Genomic DNA, 21,195 nt, shown 5'->3' with positions numbered 1-21,195 from the left:
GTAGGCAACAGGTGGAGTGTCTTGCCCAAGGACACAATGGCCGAGACTGTCAGAGCCGGGGCTCGAACCAGCAACCTTCCGATTACAAGACAAACTACCAACTCTTGAGCCACGATCGCCCATTGCCCAAATAATAACAGACAGTTACTGCAGGTACCTCTTGGTAATTGAAAGGGATAGTTTTACAAATTATCACTTTAACCCTTTAAGACCTACCATAGAGCCAAGAACGCCAGAGCTTATCTGTATATTTTTACATGCTGTACTGCCATTATTGGGAGCAATTCAAATTGCTATACATCAATACAACCGTTATATCCCAAATTTTAATAATATGTATGCATTAAGTCCATAGTAACTACATAAATTGCAAAAAAGTGCAATAAACTACAAAAAAAAATTGAAAATCGTTTTTGTTTCTTTTTACATATATTTCTAGTTAGAGACATTTAAGAAGTTTGTCCCTCAAAACTGGAAATACAAAAAAGTTGCACAAAATAGTTTCCCACCACAGGAAATTTATTTTGAGTGTCTTCATAGTTTTATTTTTGAGATACACCAATTTTTATATACTGCAGGAAAACCAAAAATAAATATTATAATGCAAATTTGCAAAAAAAAAAACAGCATGTGCATCAAAATAAACTATTTCCAGCAGTGTGAAATTTGAGTTCTAAGCATCCCAGAAACTATGCAGAAAAGCATAAAGTCAAATGTGACTTTTAAAAACACCAGTATTTTCCGCGACAATGACGTCACCTCCGGTTTCGGGCAGGTAATGGCGGACATTCGATAGTTCGTGCTGACCTCTATTCCAACGTAGGAAGTGTTATGAACAGCTGATCAAGACAAGCTGGTGGCATAAAATGTAAGTACAACTCCTCTGGTTTCATATGCAAAAACAATTATTGCGCTAGCTTATGTGGTTGCAGTTCTACAGGGATTTAGTAGAATTTAAAGGATTTAAATAGTTACGCAAAACCCAGCGTGCCCGCTCCGAGGGTCTAGAACAGCAAAACAAACAAACAAAACTATTCATCACGTGCAAGCTGGACAGCTTTAGTGTTTTCCAGGTCAGGAAAGTGCATCAAGCAAGACTGCTCAGTAAAACAGTCAATGACTCAAATAACATGAATAAAGCGCAATTAGCAGAGTCAAAATTGCAGACAAACAGTGGGAGCTCAATTCATAGGTTTATTTATTAGGATGTGTGCAAGGGGAGCGATGAATCCCAGACAGAGGTTTTCCAGAGAGATTTATTTCAGAGTGAATTCTCAGTCTGACTGGCTGGTTCATAACAATGTGAGACAATGTGAGATGGGGAGAGAAGCTCAGGCACAAACTAGGAAGGAAAAAAAAGGCTGAATCTGATACCAGTGTTGAGCTGTAGAATCTGGCAAAGATTGGATGACTGAGCCAGTCCTTAAATATTCACGAGGGATGTGATCTGGTGCAGGTGTACCAGTTACAGATCAAACAGGAACTGCTGAGAGTACATGCATCCAGGAAAACCTCTGACAAAGTAAGACCTGTCCACTCACACACGTTCAAACCAAAAGAGAGATTCACAATGAGGGACAAGTCCATGTACTTCAAGCAACTGGGGAACAGGCAATGCTCTAAAGAAACAGTAATAAAAAGCAATAGTTAATACATTTATAGAGTTTATCCATGATGATGTTGTTACTCTTGGAAAGAACTGAGCAAAGCATCAGATACAGTATGTGGGGGTGTAACTGGAGGCATCACAGTGGGCTTAATCATGGCATAAAAAGGGCGGAGCCTGTCAAGGAAGATTTAAAGTAGGGAAGTAGTAGCACAAAAATATGTTAACTAAACAAAATGGGATACTAATAATAATAAAAATAATAAAATTCAAATGTGGTATTCAGAGCTGTGCATGCAGAAAAGGCTTTATTTACAGCAGCAGGTGAGGTATGTACATATATACAGCAAATGTGGGGAGTGGGCTCCAAGGATTCCAAGGGAAGGTCCAAGGCTGGAGGGGAAACACACTCACACTCCTCTTCACTTAGCCCGTGATACAAAACACACTCATTGCAAAATCCACGCCGTGCCTCACTCACACTCTTGCTCATCCAGGTAGCGTCCAGGGAAGCCAGGCAGGGGTCCAAGGTGGAAGTAAGTACAACGATCCACTGAGGACCAACACTCCACCAAGGCCTTAAGTACTGCCTGAAGCAATTAGCAGAGATCAGCAGCAGGTGAGTTTTGCATGGGCGTGGAGTACAGGATGGCCCAAACACCCAGACAGCGCCCTGGAGGAAAAGGTGAGCACAGCAAACCATGACAGTCTTACCCAATGAGCATCCCCAATATAGTTTTTCTTTCCAACTCTCACAGAGTCCCATGTAATATATGCAATAGACACGCCGGTACATTGTGTCCATTTCACGCTTTACCTCTCCAAAACATGAAATGTACAAGGATGCAGAAGTTGCATTACCAGTAGAGGGAGATTATATATTTAAATCCAAGAAGTCACTAATGAACAAAAAAAACGTATAAAGTGCATCGCCAGAGACGTATACATGTAACTGTGTTAATAATGTTTGTTTAAATACTGGCTTAGTAGGTAATTGGAGTGTTGGCTTGAAATAAAACATCTCCCTCTTTTGTTACAGCAACTTAATGCAACTTCTGCATGCATGTCTTTTTCACAGTTTGGAGAGTTTGGAGACACTGTGGACCAGCGTGTCAGTCATGATATCACAGAGACCATAATTTACAAAACAAACTTGTTTTAATTAACCTGATAATACAGAAAGTATCTTAGAAAAGTGTTAACTGAGACCAAAACCTACACCTGGCTTTTACATATACATATTCTATTTGTTTAATTACGTGTAGTTTCCCACTCCCCAACACAGCCCTCGACTAATGCATAAAGTTGAGCAGGTTTCTGATTTTTCCACACAGAAAAATTACCTCGGATAAATAAGCTAACCCGAAATAAATCCTACCAATAAGCAGAATTGAAAATGACATTGGCATCCACACAAGTTTAAAACTTCCATTCCCTACACAAATATCAATAATTCAGTTTAACTCCATATCATTAGCACTAAGGCTAATGATATGCCAGGAGTCTCCACACACACACACACACACACACACACACACACACACACACACACACACACACACAAACCTGCTAGTATATGCAGATTCAGTTTCCTCACTTGAGTGGAATAAGTGTTCTGATTTTGTGCCAGCTAGGATACGCAATAAGCACTTTGCGTTCTATTTTGATGAATAGAGAAAAAGCAGGGAAGATTTGTTGACTATCATTGTTTCTTTGGCTGTGCTACCCGGTAGGCGCGTTCATCCTAATTATCTTGATCTGCTTTCATCTTTGACTTTCACTGTTAGTGCTTTATTCCAGAAACTACTTCTAAAGTTTTATTTTGCAGGGCAGTAACCCCGTTTAGGCGGTCTGATTTTTTTTTTTTAACAGTTACTTTAATGCAGCTTTTGCACACTAGCAGACCCACAGTGCATCTATCCATCATCTAGGATGCCTGAGCACGGCCCGCAGCAGTCTGTTTTGTCTTTTTATAGAGTCAAGCAGATTTTATTGGAGGTCATGAATAAAGGTTTTCATGTCCAACGTGCTTTTTGAAACCAAGCCTTATCTATCATCTGCCTCATCCCTACATTCATGGTGTTCCTGTATTCCTTGAATGCTATGTTAATAACCTTATTATTAATAGCTCCTAAGGGACACACTAACTCAGCGTGGGGTTTGTTTATTCCTGAGACAAAGTTGTCTGGGCAGGGAAAGTTTAAAATTTGTGCCTGCCAGATGCAATTTTGTCTCTTCTCCGAGTCGGTCTGCTTTCTATCAGGCTTAATAAGTATCACATTAGCTGTCACTCTGACTCTCTCTCTGTAACAAGCAATTAAGTGAAACCTGTATGATAGTGTAATAATAGTCAAACTGCAATAAAATGCTTCTCTGGATGGATAGAAAATGCAATCACATCACTCCATTATTACATTAACTGTCATTTCTACAGCTTCTTCATGGTGGGCTCATATTTCTATTAATTCCAGTCTTGATATTTTCGTGTCTGCCATACCGAACATGATTTTATGAAGTATTTATTTCTTGTACTGAATAATTTTACCAACGTCTAGTTATTTCAACAGATGTAGTAATGACTGGCTGAAGAAAATCATTAACAACTGTAGAGTAAATGGCCTGTAAATGGCCTGTATTTATATAGCGCTTTTGTAGTCACTAAGGACCCCAAAGCGCTTTACATATCCAGTCATTCACCCATTCACACACACATTCACACACTGGTGATGGCAAGCTACGTTGTAGCCACAGCCACCCTGGGGCGCACTGACAGAGGCGAGGCTGCCGGACACTGGCGCCACCGGGCCCTCTGAATAAAACTTCACTAATCTGACCATATATTTTATTCTGATTGAGCAGTTTGGAGACAAAGTTAGAGAAATAAGGCTGAGACACCTGAGGTGGGATAATGAATAAATTGAACAATTGGACCTCTGAGGCAGCAGAGAAAAAGAGGAAGACTAAAGAGAAGTTTTATGGCTATAGTGAAGGAGGACATGCAGAGAGTTGGTCTGACACAAGAGGCATGGGGGGAGATAATCCTCTGTGGCGGCCCCAAAGGAAGCATCTGAAAGAAGATGTAAAAGATTCAGTCCTGTCATTTACATTCATTTCCCAATACAGCAGGCATGCAGGCTTCACATAACTCTATACACAGCAGACAGCTAGTAGGTAGAGAATGAGTGTGGTGTTGTATTAAGGGCTCAGCATTCTTCTGTGTAGGCAAATACGTACGCAAATGGGAGAATAATAAAAAGAATACCTTCACTTCTTTACACATTTAAATAGTATTTTCTATTTATTTTACATTTAAGTTCTCTCCTTTAGCTCATGTGCAATAATTATGTAATCTCCCACCTTTGTGAGTTTTCACAATCAACTGGAGATATCTTATTGACTTGGCCTCCTGTGATGCACCGCCACAATGTCTGTGTTACCCTAAACTTTACCTGCATGGGAGCTGCGCTAAGTTTCCAAATAACCAGTCACTGCATGCCCCGCGTTGCATCAACACCTCTCCACCTCCATTGATTATTTTTTTCAACACCTCCGATTTTTCATCTTTCAGCTCAAGGACTCCTGTGCTATTCAGAGTATGATGTCATATGTGATGAGAGATTTGGCACTGAAATCACCCCTGTATGCTGTCGATAGCTCTGTTAAATAAGCATGTCAATACTAACTCGTGAAGGTCACAAGCAAAAAAGGGGTAAACCTCAATCATCAATTTAAAAAAAAAGAAAACTAACTAAATCTCCCCTGTCAAATAGCGTTATCAACAGACACACATTTCTATAAATTAAAGTCTGTGAAGGCTTTTCAACCTTATCTGTGCAAACTCAACCTATAAGCACTTAAGCAATGCTTCATTCAGCTGACAGTTAATCACAAACTTACTAAAGAAAAGCTTAGATAAAGTTGTGTTTACTGAATGTACCCAGGAGAATAAAACTTTCAGCTCTAAAATGTAATTGCTGCCTTGCAGACTGAAAAAAGCTCTGGAACAGAAATGTAAAATCTGTCATGATGGAGTTTCTGACTGTTAGAAGCGATGCAGCAGTTTGACAGCTCGAATCGGTTGGTTGGCAGACTGATTTTTGACGACTATTCAAAAATCTGCGATGATCTGAGCAGAACTTTAATACATTTTGTCTAATGACAGAAGAAGCAACTGTTTGGTGTTAAGTGTCTTAGCTGTACCAGTTAGCCTCTTTTTATATTGATAAAGGATTAAATGACTGTATGTATAATGAATCTATAGGAAACAATCATCTGATTTTGATGTGCACTTTAAGGTCCATTTTGTTTTTGCGTCTCGGCTGATGGATTGAACTGTTTGGTGGGAAAAAATTAAATAAAATCTCACACCATGTGGGCGACAGATCCGGAGGTAGAGTGTGGAGTCCACTAATTGGAAGGTGAAAGGGGTTCGCTCCCAGGCTCCTCCACTCCACATTTCAAAGTGTGTTTAAGCAAGAAACTGAATCACAGACTTGGCACAAGAAAATGTGATGTACAAACATACAAAATACAGGCTTTTGTATAAATGTACATTTGAAGGAGTGAATATAACTTTTTGTTAATCAAGTTGAGTGGCTGATAAAACAATAAAATGCTATGGATGCAGTCAACTTACGATTTCTATGCCCTTCACCAAACTGCTGTGCCAGCTAGCCGGTGAACACAGCAGAGCTAGCAAGCATAACAGACAGTTGTTCCCCCAGGAGTTTTAGTAGGCACACACTGACCCCAGAATCATCAGTAATCAGTAATCATCACTAATGTTGTGTCTTCTATAGCATAGTAGCAATTACGGCTACTTGTCAAATCTGCCCAACAGCAAACTCTAAATGTTTCTAACCAAGTGCTTCCCTTTTTAGTAGGCTCGTGTCCAAAAAAACAAAACAAAACAAAAAAATAAATTGCAACCAAATTAAATAACAACTCAAGGTGAGAATTAATGTCAATATATAAGATAAGTTAAGATTACTCCTGAATCTAGCTATCACTGCAATAATGCAAAATCTAATTTAGTGACCTGCAGCATCAGTAGAATTACATACTGCAGCTCCTGATCAATAACATTCGTCTGCCTTTCCTTAACGGGCCTATATTTTGTTTCACCGCCGTTGTATCAGCGATAACAAGAAGTGCCAGCAGCATTAATTAACAATATGTTTGTCAGTAATGTATGACATTGTAGGTTATTGGAAGAAAAATAAAATAATTGGAGTTATCTACACATTTCCCAGAGATGAGGTGGAAACAAAGGAGACAAATTACACAAAAGCAGATGTGACTTTCAGATGGACAGCTTTTGTTTTGCTGTCAGGAGAAGCAAATAAGCTCCATTAACGGCGGCGGTCTTAATCATCCTTTGACTGCTGGCTGAAGAAACATCACTTTATTAATGTTATCTAAAGATTTAGCATCTCTACTAAAGCTGAAACCAGACAGAAAATACTTCAGCGAACAAGTAATAGAAGCCTCTCTTGAATGAGTTACTGCAATTCAGTGGTAAGATCGGGTAGGTAATACCAGAGAATTTAGTCAGAGTTTAGAAGTGACTTACCTGGATTTACTGATGATTTAACTGGATTTCACAGACTCTTACTGGTGATAGTCTGTGGTAACACTGCAGAGAAAAGACAGTTTTCCACTAACCTTGCAAAAGATAAAAATAACAGTAGGAACCATGGCAACTGTGCACAAAGATGGCAGGAGTTGTGTCAAAATGCTTAAAAGACATAAAAGATGTATAATAACCTGTGATTATATTATAGAAAATATCAAATATAAGATATAACCTTAATAAATGTAACATGAATATGTTCCATCCATCCATCCATCCATTCGCTTCCGCTTATCCTTTTCAGGGTCGCGGGGGGCGCTGGAGCCTATCCCAGCTGTCATAGGGCGAGAGGCGGGGTACACCCTGGACAGGTCGCCAGTCTGTCGCAGGGCCAACACACAGGGACAGACAACCATTCACACTCACATTCACACCTAGTGACAATTTCAATTATCCAATTAACCTATCCTCACAAGCTGCATGTCTTTGGACGGTGGGAGGAAGCTGGAGTACCCGGAGGGAACCCACGCAAACACGGGGAGAACATGCAAACTCCACACAGAAAGACCCTGGCCTGATGGTGGAATTGAACTCAGGACCTTCTTGCTGTGCGGCAACAGTGCTAACCACCGTGCCACCGTGCCACCCATGAATGTGACATGAATATGTTCTGTTGACTAAAATGAACCATGCACAAAGGTACTAACATCATAACGGTGCTCACTGTTGCCTCACAGCAAGAATGTCCTGGTTTTGGGGCTTCCTGTGTGCAGCGTGTTCTTTACTCTGTGGGTTCTCTCCAGCTTCCCCTCAAAGGCTGTGCCTGTTCAGTTAATTGCTGATTCTAAATCGGCTGTAGATGTGAATGTGAGTGTGTGAATGGTTGTCTCGATAGGAATTTCTTGAATGTGTGCCTTCTTTTTTCCTCTGTTCTCTGTCTTCCTGTCTATGTCCTGGAAATCAGTCTCAATACGCTCTGCTGATAGGTGTCTGACTTCCTAAAATGCATCAGAAAAAGAGAGAAAAGGCTTGGCAGAGGAGCTATAATCAAGGATGCACAGATGTATCCTTTGTGGAAAAGTTTTTTACTTTCATTGTGTAAAAGAGTCATAGCACACATCAGCAATATACAAACTGTGATGGGAGTTTGTATATTGCCTTATATCCCCTTAAACTTTGTATCCATAACTTGAATCTGTTATATAAGATGATCAAAACTGTAAGATTTGCTGTCAGACTGCGAATTCTGTGAATTTAATAAAACCAGCCTTAAATATAGGGCAAAAAGTGTCACTGTGAGGATGCTAAAAACTGTTACATCTGAGATGATTAAACAGAGCATTTTCTGGCTATGACAAAACAGTTTATGAAGCATCTGTGCCAAACTTCATATTCATTTGACGCCGCTTTAAAACTAGTTTTCAAAGCAAGGCTGTCTCATTTTGTTAAATATTAGTTGCCTTGACTGCTCTCTCTCCTTTTTGTCTCCTCCTCCTTTGAAGATGGACTAAGACACGAGGAGAGGGATGAGGAAAGGAGAGGAAACGTGCAAACTAAGCTATATACAGTTTATGTTTCTTACCCAGTGACATTAGGATAGGCCCCACATCCCCGACCTGGATGGATAATGGATGGAGATCCTTTCTAGGTCTGTGTCTTTAGCCTGTTTTTCCCATGCCATGTGAAATGTGTCACATCTCATTGCAGGATTATGCTCATATAATGGTAATTTTGTGCCCATCTGATCACTGGGACATATACCAAAAAGCATAAGTTGGCACATTAAAAATTTTTCAAAGTTTCATTTGAAGGAAAAGGCTAATTCTACATATTGATTCATGTTTGAGTTGATCCTCAAACAGTGAGCACCGCATAACGAAGCTCTGTATGACATCTGAAGCACAGCATGATGCATCTCAGTAGCTCACCTCAGCTCACCTCAGCTCACCCTTTTGTAAAACATTGTGTAAATGTCACTCAGTAAATAGAGCATAGAAGTGTGTATAACCTCAAACCCTTCCTCTCGGCGGCTCCCGTCCCCGGTGCTACGTCCTCCACCCCCATGTCATCCAGATGGTTGGGATGATGAATGGGACTAAATCATTGTATCCAACTGTAGCAGGTATATGTGGTAAACTTGTTTGCAAATCTCATGCATAAAAATTGTCTCTGTAATTGAAGAGACAGATTTTCTTTCTCTGCTACAAGCATTATGAATATTTTATGGCACACTTTCAAGTGTGTAAATGGTCCCGGAAATAAGTTCCATCCACAAATCATATTAACTGAAATGCTATTTTCTCAGGCCCATCTGCCAGGTAAGTCTTTTCTGGTTATATCTATTTTGTTTGCTTTCACCAGTGTGGAGATTACATGGACACCAGTGGCACGTTCGCTTTCATTCTGGTGTTTTCATATATTTCCAAAAGATTAAAATGAGCAGGAAGAATTAATTTGAAGCACCGTGTTAGATGTGTGCTCGGTTCAAACACATTACCACTGTTTACACTATACAGTTCATTTTAAACTCTTGTTGACTGTTTCACTGTTGAGTCATTGCCGTTTTCACAGTAGATTATCAGGATTTGTTGGGCTTGTGTCCAGTAAAGCCAAAATCTATAATTGATCTCCTTCCAGTGAAAGCTGGCGAGTTGTACATATGCCACTTCATGAAGAATCCAAATGTTAGGTGTACAGTGACCTAGAGAGCTTGCTCATTATCCTTCTCAGTCCAGCACACAAACAGCATGGACAAACTGAATTCTGGTTGGCACTTGCATAAATGGGCTTAAATAAAGTAATTCAAATAATATAGTACTGTTACAGTGTAGAGTTATGGGACCAAGTGGATTAGATTTAAATACATAAATCTTCCCTATTCATTTGTCTGCCATAGCAGGAAACTCAATTTACCATTGATTTTCAGGCTGTTTGCTTTGTTTCAAATAAAGTTTCTGAGTTCTTTATCTGGACAGGGATATGAAAGATTAACTTGTTAAGTATATGTCATTTTTTTTCCGCAATAAAGAATTTCTGTAATAAATGTGCCTATATTTTTGTCATGGCACTGGGTCTGGTGGCCCATTGTTTGTGTTTTTGGTTTAGGCTAGACTCTTTGAATTGTGGCTTTCTGTTTGTCTTATATATATAGTTTCTGGTTATAGGGTTTCTGTTCTGTTTCTGTGCCTCCTCTGTGTTCCTGGTGAAGTCTAATTCTGTTCTCCGTGTGTTGTATGTTTAGTCTTAGTTTTCCGTCTTTATGTCTTCCCAGTGTCCCACATCTTTTCACTTTTGTCTCTGTGCTTCATATTCCCGCTGTTTCAGTCTGTCATGTTTCTGTCTCTGTGTCAAGTCCATGTCTCTGTGTTATGATTCCTGTTTTACTTTGACAGTCTGAGTCTTTTGTCAATGTATTCTGCTTTGCTTCCTATATCTCGTTAGTCTGATTTGTCCCAGCTGTGTTCCCACCTGTTCCCCATCCTCCCGTTGTCTTGCCTGTGCATTTAAGCCCCGTGTTTCTCTTTGCCCTTTGTTGCGTCGTACCTTCACTGTGCTGTGTTTCTCCCTGCGTGGTCCTGATGAAATTCTAGTTCTCAGTCCCTGGTTTGTTTTCCTAGGTTGTGTTTTTAGTTTCTGGTTTTCATGCTCGAGATTTTGGTTTGTTTTTTGTGAAGTTTATTTTTATGGAGAAGTCTTCCCAGCAAGAAGACTTGAAGTTAAATTCTGTGTACGAGTCCTGCGTTTGGGTCCTACATCGATGACAATTTTATCTAAACCCAATTTTAAAAAAGTTGTGACAATGTAAAATGTGATTAACAGAATAATCATTTGCAGATCTCAATCTCATATTTTATTCACAATAAAACACAGAAAACAAACCAAATGTTTAAGCTGAGAAAATGTACGGTTACTTAAAAAAATATTAGCTCATTTGGAATTTGATGGCAGCAGTACAACTGGGGTGGGGCAGGGCTGGTCTGCAGTCAGGCATGTTTGGCACTCAGACTGTTCTACTATAGAGCCATGCTGTTATAAGAGATGCTGTATACAGCTTAGCATGTGTAAATATGCAAGACCATCCCTGAAAAGACGTCATTTGGATGGGAACATATGCTACTAAATCTACATGCATCAGAGCATTGATGATGTCTTACCATGTGGAAAAGTTGCCACTTTCATAAAGACTCATACCATACTCCATCAGCGATTCAGGCTTTTTGAACCAGGCTTCAATATCATCAAAAAATTCCTGAATCTTTTGAAAGTCTTCGTAATTTTACTTTGACAAACGTGTTTTGAAATTGTTCCATTACCTGTAGCCTCAGTTATGTAAAGATTGGTGAACCTCTGCCCACCTTTACTTCTGAGAAATTCTGCTTCTATAAGATGCTCTGTTTAAACCATTTACACCGTCATGTTACTGACCTGTTGCCAATTAGCCTAATTAGTTGCAAAGTGTTCCTCCAGCTGTTTCCTTTCAGTTCCACTTTTCCAGCTTTTTTGTTGCCCTGGTCCCAACTTTGGTAATACGTGTTGCTGTCGCAGTTTTAACATTTGATAGACTTTCTCAGTTCTATTTTGAATAAAATATTGATTTATTAAATGTAAATTGTTACATGGCATTACAACTTTTCAAAAATTATATGGTTTAATATGTTACACAGATATTTAAGAATAGGTCAATTAAGTTATTCAGTGGTTCGTGTGATATACAGTGGAACCCCGACTTAAGAAATTAATTTGTTCCCGAGGGTCTTTCGTAAGTCGAAAATTTTCGTAAATCGAAGCACCCATCGCGCCTTTTGAGTGAACGATAGGCTAATTGCTAATTGCTAACGGCAACAACAATACTTCGTTGAAGTGGAACAGCGAAGCGCAAGTACGAAAGCCAAGGGGTTGTCACATGATTTGGAAGGCATTGTGGGCATTGTAGGCATTCTGGGCTCAGCCAATCAGAGCCAGCGGATTTCGTTACGCGGGCATTTTGCCGTAACACGGGCAGAAATATTGCCGTTAAGTGCCTTCGTAACTTGAATTTTTCGTTAAATGGGGTATTCGTAAGTTGGGGTTCCACTGTATTAGAAAACCTTTTATCACATTTCACCAGAGCTGCATGTTTCTTCAAGTTTGAAGTCACCTGACTCACACACCCACCCACCCACTCCACCTGTTTCCAGTTTCCCAGCCTGTCACAGCACTTGTTTGTAACTTTGCACCTTTTTGTTCTTCTGTTTGTTAAATTATCAATCTGTTGTGTTGCATTGCTTTGTAGTTGCTCTGTTCTGTCTGTCTTCTATTTTCTATTGACTCTCTGCAAGCCATTATTCTGTTTTAATTAACCTAAACTCTTCCTGAAAAAAGCACGAAAGGAAGAAACTACAAAGTTTTGTCAGGTTACCCTTGTACCCATGTAAAAATTTTAAAATCTAAAACGTTTAATTTCCTCTTGACATAATTACTACTTCTTTTCATTGAGCTGAATACATTAGAGAACACTGTGACCCTTGCTTTTCTCTTTCAAACCAGACACAATAAATGAATATTGACAAAAGTATAAACTGTTTATATGTTGCATCTGCATTTCCCAAAAATGCATAATTTATGCTAACAGTGTTGAGAGGTAATGATATAAACCCAAACAATAACTAATGATCCATTTCTTTACACAACACCATGAACGCTCATGAAAAATCTTACAAGGTGCAATAATGTGTTGTTCTCTGTGTGGCAAAGAAATAAAGACAGAAGGAGATTAACACACACGCAGCAGCTCCATCTGGTTGTTGCTTAGTGCTGTTTTTCACATCATTAACCTTTAGCATTTATCTGAAGCAAGCATCTATCCAGTACATATAGGTGATTGGCGCTGTGATACTTATGTGCATGCATGAAGCACATTAACTTCGTAGGTTGAAAAAGCTGGTGATTTCTTCAGAACACCAACGGGGCAAATTTTTTTTTAAGCAAAGAATTATTAATCTAAAAGAATAAGGATGCTTGAATTTTTAAAAACTAAATGAGCAAAGACTTACCGGCCAGTGTATATCCTTTATCAACTCAGATTTTCTGTTCCCTTGAGACAGTAGCAGGGCTTAGAACAGTGTGTCCTAGACATCTGCGCAACTAGGGTTTGAGAAAAGTCGGCTCCACTAGCTATGTCCTGAAAGCATACCCTCCGGTCATGCCTGAAATCCCCCTAGACTACCTTAGGAATCTGCTAACAAACACACAAGTCAGGGAAACCATACACAAGGTCTACAGAGACCCTCTGAGGAAAGCTTTTTGCATATAATTTGTCATTACTGATGCCAAACATGCATATTTGTACTTTTACAAAATGTGGCCCCTTTCAGGTTGTTCTATACATGATAAATAGCATTGGGCCTGAGAAGGCTGGAGTTTATTTAAAAAGGCAAGTTTTTTAAAGTAGTGCATCCAGGTCATGTTTGAATTGTTTTCTGTACAATCTTTAAAAGGGACAATGACAAAAATCTTTTCTGCTCCAAGAACAAAATAACAGTGATGCATCTTTGTTTGAGCTGAGATGTGCTAATCAACAACGACTCAAGTAACCGCCTGGATGGAAGAAATCCGATGTGAAAAAGATATCTGCATTATATTTTAGTGAAGTAGTTTATACAATATAAGAACATCAAGTAATTTATGTATTTTTCCTAAACTAGGGGTTTGAGAAAAGCTGGCTATGTCCTGAAGGCCTACCCCGGTCATACTGAATAAATTAAAATTAAAAGGGTGGTCTTAGAATCTCATCTCTCCTTTTCGCAGATGATGTGGTTCTGATGGCACCAGTAGTTACTGGCCTCCAGCTCACACTGGATTGGTTCGCAACTGAGTGTGAAGTAGCGGGAATTATAATCAGAACCGCCAAGTCTGAGGCCACAGTCTTCAGCTGGAAAGGGTTGGAGTGCCCCTCTGGGTGAGGGATGAGTTGCTGCACCAAGTGGAGGAGTTTCTCTGGGTCTAGTTCATGAGTGAGGGGAGAGGGGACCGGGGAATCGACAGACAGATTAGGACTACAGCTCCAGTGATGTGGTCGCTGTACAAGTCTGTTGTGGTGAAGAGTGAGCTGAGCATAAAAGCGAAATTCTTGATTTACTGGTCGATATTTGTCTTTACCCTCACCAGTGGTCACAAGCTCTGGGTAGTGACCGAAAGAATGAGATCCGGATACAAGCGGTGGAAGTGAGCTTTCTCCAAAGGGTGAAATAGGGTGAGGAGCTCAGCCATCCCAGACAGGCTCAGGCACTACTGCTCCACATCGAAAGGAGCCAGTTGAGGTGGTTTCCGGTATCTGAAAAAGATGCCTCCTGGTGAGGTGAGGAGGCCCCGGGGCAGACCCATGACACGCTGGAGATATTATATCTCTCAGATGGCCTGGGAATGCCCCAGTGTTCCCTAGGATAAGCTGGCTGAGGTTACTGGGAGATCTTGGCTTCACTGCTTAGGCTGCTGCCCCTGCTGCCCGACTCCGGATAAGTGGAAGAAGATGGATGGATGGATGGAATATACTGATTGAAAGCAAACATATTAACACGAAATATGCTATGTTTAAACTAGAACTACTGCTCTAAAGATCTTAAGAGTAATGTGAGGAGTTAGAATTAGCAAGTGAATCAGTATAATAGCTTACATTTTCACAACTATGTAATCAACTGGACAGCACATGGCTTATAGTATATAGTATACTATAGCTTATAGTACAGCAGTTTCTTTGATAAAGCTGTGGACCACCTGACCATGTTTGTGGTGTCGTTGACATTTGGAACATTTTTAATTTAAAATTTTCTGACAAAGTGTAGTTAATTGCAACAAAAGACAGTCCAAGGAATATGTACCCCAGTGGCAGTGAGTGAAATGGTTTATTTCTGTGTCAGTTAACACATAGCACGTATCTGTGCCTCTGGAATTCACCCATAGTATGTAGGAATGCTTGTTAACCAAGCTTGCTAACATCAGCTGACCTACCACTCCACAGAAAAAGAAAACAAAAATGTTGTCCTGCTGGCAGTAATTTCAAATAAGTCAGCTGCTGTTGTCAGTTCTCTGTTTTGCAATATCTAAGTGCTAGAATGCCAAAAAACAAAGTCTGATGAAAATGTCTAACAAGCTTTCCATTCCAAAATTCAGATGTTAAATTACTTACTGACAGCACTAATGGCAGCATTAGAATGTGTATCACACACATGTACGCATCATCCCTTTATTCCCCTTTTCCTCTGGAACCAGTCCCAGGCGACTAAGCATTAATGGTCCATGCTGGGAAAATTGTGAAAGGCTGGAATGACAGGGGGCTGCGGGATATTGAGTGCCTTTATTGTGAAGCTTTGTCCCACAGCACTCTAATGTGCATAGCTTTTCTTTTTTGCGAATGTACTTGTGGTATCTACGTTTTACAAAGCAACTGAAAAGCAACATTTTTCCCTCCGCCAGTTTTCAGTGATGCATAAAATAGTAGGTTATTTCAAATAACTGAGTCAACTTTTCTCCAAACGAAAAAGGAGCAGGTCACATTCTGAAGTTTAAAATCTTTGCTCAGGCATTATGCTCACAAGTAAAAGTTCAGCACATTCTGACAGAACTAGGACAAATGGAGAGAAAAGTGATATTTTGGTATATGACAAGCGACACAGGAAAATAAATGGTGAAAAAGTGACAAATCTCAGTTCTAAGTTATTCCACTTACCTCTGTGAGCTAAGTCATTTATGAAAAGGTCAATCGAAACATTCATCTGAGGGGTGCTTAATACAATCAATGTCAAATTAGCATATATTTTGGGTTTGTTAAACAAAACAGTCAATTCTCCAACAGAGCAGCTAGAGTGGTCTAAGTAATAACAAATTTAAAAGTCAGCAGGTAATCAGTCATTAAAGACAGACTGGAATGTATTGAGTATTTCCACTTTTGATCAACTTTATACTTTACAACAGTCCAAAGGGAGATGTAGCACTACGTAGTCCACTGCATTTATTTTTCAGCCATTTCCTTTTTTTAATTAAGCTTTTACACATATGAGCTGATAATATATATGCACTCACCCAGATTTCACTGCCAAAATCCATATAAATGAGTTTAAACTAGATCTCTCTTGATAAAGTACAGCAGTAAAATGCTGTCTGCACTTTTATTCAACAGCAGTAAAGACCCAATCATATAGCAAAGCACTCACAAGGGAAAATTGCTGACTTTTTATATATTAGCATATATACGATCATGATGCAATGTTGCTGTTTCCTAAGCCTGAATAATTGCTCCACCACTTACCAGCATGTCATGTCCATTACTGTGTCTCCTTCTGGAGATTTGTCTCTCTTTAGCTTGCAACAACTATCTGTAATCTTGGCAGTATTTTCTTGTTGACAAAGTTTAAAAGTGCACTAATGTGTTGACTTCATATTTTTTTGTATCTATGTGAGTGATGAAGCTGCGTGGGCTTATATAACGCAGGGGACATTTGTTCCCTGAGTTAGTATTTAAGGCAGAGTTTATCCTCACACTTGGTGCAGTTTTACTGTGGTGCTTAAGTTGCCTTTTCATAAAGAGCTGGATTAAAGACTGAAGAAACAAAACAAATGTGTCTGGAACACTTTCACTGCACTGACATTTTTTATGGACAATATCCATCTACCTATAGATGGATGTATGCACCTGTTAAGTTAGTTTTTCATTATTTCAAACCAATCTGCCTGACTCTTTTAATGGGAGAGGGTATTAACTGGTCAAATGCAGAGCTCATAAAAGTCTTTTAAAATTGCAAGTAAAACATACATTTTGAAAGTACAGCAAAAGTGTGTGTGTTACTTTTGCATTTATGTAAGCTTAGCATCAAAATAGGCTTTTTGTTACATTGCAAAATGATATATTGAACTTTGTTCTACATAGCAGCAGATAAACTATATTGCTATTTTATTTCAAATGATTTCTCCATGGGTTCTCAGCAGTTACTGAGCTGAATAGTGAACATTTTATTGTTTTAAGGGATATAGAAAAGATGAAATGCACTAAGCAACTGAGGTTGAATGTTTACAGAAATCCATCGACAGAGCTACTTGCTGTTGAAGGAGCGGTGACACAGGGCGTCAAACAAAAGAGAAGAAAACCTTCCCTCTGAGTGTCTTAGCATCCCTGTTTATGATCCCCGCAGCGCTGAACCCCCCAGATCAAACAGCGCTGAGTGTTTTTTCATCCTCCAAGGCGCGCTCCCCCACCACTTCTTTTTATGAAGTAAGAATAAATTGAACTGCAGGCTAAAGCCTTCTCTAAGCTATGCCTCGTAATGGTTCAGTAGGGGAAAAAATATTGCTTTTTCCATATACCGAATCTCCCAGGTGTATTACTTAACTTGTTAAGAAAAGGTCAAGTCACACAGGTGCAGAGATGCAAGGACAGCACAGAGTGAAGGTTTTTATTGAATGTCAACAAGGAAATGCTTACCATTGCAAACAAAGAGGTAGGAAAGGACAATGAGGTAGAATTATTGTGGCTTCTGCATATTTCACATAAACTGGATCTCATAAAAATAAAAGAAATGTTTGTAAATAAAAAATATGAAATATCCTTGAAAGATGGAAGAAAAAAAATCTTAATCTGTTAGAGACTGTGTTCATTACAAATTTGATTTAGCCCATGAAATATTTTTGATAAGTTATATAAATGCAGCAGAGAAACAAACTGAGGCCACAGTACGCAGCTGCAGTTTTCTGCCTTAAAAAACCAAAGAACCAAACTAAATAATCTTCTTCAGTCCATCTTGCAATGATTCACTGAAAGCATGTAAAGACAAGATACAAGGAGAATGAGATACTGTCAAAATAGCAGACGTAACTTAAAAAAATCCCAAATGATCGCTGGGTCCTTCAATAGCAGTGACCGTCCTCCAAAGTTCTGCATCCTCTTTCCTTGCTGATGTCTCTTCACATTAAAATAACTCTTTATTGGCTATGCACAGTCATACTTAGTAAAATAGTACAACAAAATCCTGAAATAACCTTTGCATAGATTTTTAAATGAACTAACATTCCCCCAGCAGATTTGTAGAAGTTTCTTTAAGTGTAGCCTAAGTGCATCAAAATGAACTTTTGATGACTGTTACCGCCCTCTGAAACCTGGTCGGGACTAGCTTATGTTCTGTTTTCGCAAATTCTTATCTTTACAGCATGTTTTAAGTGCATAGACTATCTTGGGCGAATATGCTTCATATGTGCACGTTGTTAAGCTATACTTTACTAAAACAACTGAATAAAGTGTATTCTGAATCTGCTGCTAAGTCTTTTTTACATAGCTTGAGTTGTAGCTGCTAGAATGCAGAAAAAACACCAATGATACCTGCTAAATTAATAAAGAGCTTCACTTTGATCTGCTGACAAACTAAAGGGATTTCCATGTATGCTTTGTTAGGCTGTGGGGCAGTAGCATTTATTATCTAAATGGATCCACTTTAAAGTTTCAGAGCTCTAATGTGCAGCCACAACTTAGAAATAAACAGCAGGACTGAGAGTGATCAGCAATAATATAATTAATTAAAATTAAAATGTTTATTTTGCTTCTCTGTGTGATAAATCCCATGGTTAACCACTTCCTGCAGATATAATAATTTGTCTCATTTGTAGCTGTGTTGCATTTTTATTGTTATATTATGTTCTGTAGAGACTTTCAATCACCATTTTCTCATCGCTATCATCAGTGTCCGATAACGTCTCTGATTGGAGTAGGCAAAGAAAGTATTTTTCATTGTAGTCTGTGCTTATTTTGATTTTTCTGTCTTTAAATGTCCTCTACATCCTGTTTTACATTGGTTTCTCATTTGTTTTGTTTTTGCTTTTACTTGTCTTTGTCTTCTCTCCATTGCGCCACATCTTTATTGTTTTTTCCTGTGTTTCATTGTCCTCACCTGTGCCCTTTTTCACACCTGTGTCAGGTTTTAAATCACCCCCTATATATAGAGCGAGACTTGGTTTTCACGAATAATATTTTTTTCTTTTTTTATTACACTTGTTTAACACACAGTTCAATTTGTTAATTCATACAACAGTATTAGTCATGTCAGTATCTTCCAATCAGAAATAAAGATTTCCTTGGAGCAGCAGGTACATCTGAACTTTTTATTAGTTTTGTAAAAGAAAATGAATACAAATAACTCTCACTCCAAGGTCAGGTCAAGTTTTTCAATATCTTTTATTTAAATAAGCTTGCAGTACTATTTTCTTATCACATAAAATATGAAATGCATTGTTGGTTCTTGAGTGCCCTTTTATTACCTTGTACTGTGAGATGTCTACCACTGAGTCAACATGTAAATTTATCATATCTGGACTTTACAGGTTAATAATGCAAGGAGTCAGTGAGCAGGATCTATCTCACCCTCCTGCCCTTTCCTTCCTCCTACATAGTCTCTGTCCTCATCAGTTCACTTTTTGATCTCACCTGACTCTTATTTCACACCTCCTTCTTCTTTTTTTTAGCACTGCATTTCCAGAGATGAGAGGAAGTCTGCTTTTTAATCAGAGCTTTGTAACACTCCCAGTGGACTGGAGCTATGTCGAGCTTTTGCTTGTCACACCCTAACCTATTATTTTCTGAGTTATGTTATTGGAGCCTGACCTCTCAAGCAGCCAGTCTTAACTGTGATATATTGTCAAAAGGGGAGACAATAGGTTTAGTAGGTCATCTAGGTTTAGATAAAAACCACATGACAGGCTTGTTTTCTTTTTTCTACTGCCTTTATGCTTCTTTCCAGTCATTCTGCAGTACATGAATGTAGGAGGACTTCTTGTCATTCATTTATTTGATCTCACATTTTGTAGTGTAACATCCCCCCTCTCTTACACTCTTATTTGTTCCTGTCACTTTCAGCTGACTGTCTGGAATTACAGTAACACAGAGCAGTGGTGATATAAAAATGTTAACAACTTTATAAGCATGAAACAAAAACAACTTTGCATGTTATTACTAAACAGATAAAACTGATTTTATCCTTCCTTTTGGAGAAACCCATACTGTCAGATGATCCTGGTGGATGCTGCTGATCATCACTTCTAGCACAGTAAGAGAAAATGTAGAAGACAAATCCTGATAAGTACCAACACTGACTGATTTTTTGTTAACTACTAGTGCTACTTAAGGAATTTAAAGTAAAACACGTGCCTGGAAGCAGGCATAATAACTTTGTATTGTACATTAACGTCCAATTAATGTACTTAGGGAAAACACTAACTTAAAGCTTGTAAGGTTTCAAAACAAGTGAAAAGTCTCTGGTCTGGGTGGAGAGATAAATCCACTGGGGGTTGTACTGGGAAGGGCACCCGTTGTAAAAATCAAATATGTGGAGCTACCTGCTGTGGTGACCCCGATGTGACGGAGGAGCTTCAGAGTCTGTTTCTGTCTCCAGGGTTGGATCTTAGGAGGAAACGGCATGATGCTGTGCTGTTTAGTGCTGACCTCTGCTGTGCTGAGCTATCATATTTTGTTATTGCACTTCATGAGGTGATTTATCAGGCAAACAGTGTGGGTCTCTTGGACACTGCCCTCAGCAGCAGTTCAGATACACTAGTTACTGGTTTAAGTGCTGTAAACAAACTTTTTTTTTAATACTTGGAACCATTCTTGAGCCCGTAAATACAATGATGTGCCTGATGTGATGGCTTTAATTGATCTCATCTAATATTTTTAATTTATTCATATTAATAGTTAACATTAGAACCACAAAGGGGATCATTTTGACCCCCTTGGCAACAAGGTAACCACAACTCATGCTAACAGTGCAGTTATTTTTATTCAGCAAAAAAAGAAAACAAAAAGGAGAAAAAAGGTTTTATTTTGTTTTTGCAGATAAATGTAAACTCAAATTTTCAATTTCAATTACAAAATGTACTTCTCACAACTCCCAGCTATTATATTCGTCTATGATATCTACACAGCATGTAGCAGTGTAGTGGATTACTGTCTCATTATTTTTATTTTGAATGGCACTTTGCACCTTCTTTGCACTTTCTGGACTTT

General features: G+C 38.9%; 1 long non-coding RNA gene across 1 annotated transcript in view; it reads left to right on the top strand.

Moving 5' to 3' along the window:
* Window positions 1-780: 780 nt before the first annotated feature.
* LOC120434743 overlaps window positions 781-21,195 on the top strand; it is a 117,868-nt gene continuing 97,453 nt past the window's right edge. The window contains exons 1-2 of the long non-coding RNA XR_005609317.1: window positions 781-868; window positions 2,104-2,291. This is a non-coding gene — a long non-coding RNA (uncharacterized LOC120434743). The remainder of the gene's footprint in view (window positions 869-2,103; window positions 2,292-21,195) is intronic.

Source organism: Oreochromis aureus, linkage group 19 (genome assembly GCF_013358895.1).
Source record: "Oreochromis aureus strain Israel breed Guangdong linkage group 19, ZZ_aureus, whole genome shotgun sequence".
Classification (NCBI taxonomy): domain Eukaryota; kingdom Metazoa; phylum Chordata; class Actinopteri; order Cichliformes; family Cichlidae; genus Oreochromis; species Oreochromis aureus.
The sequence above is the reverse complement of the archived record's forward strand: the minus strand, read 5'-3'. Positions and strand labels throughout refer to the sequence as shown.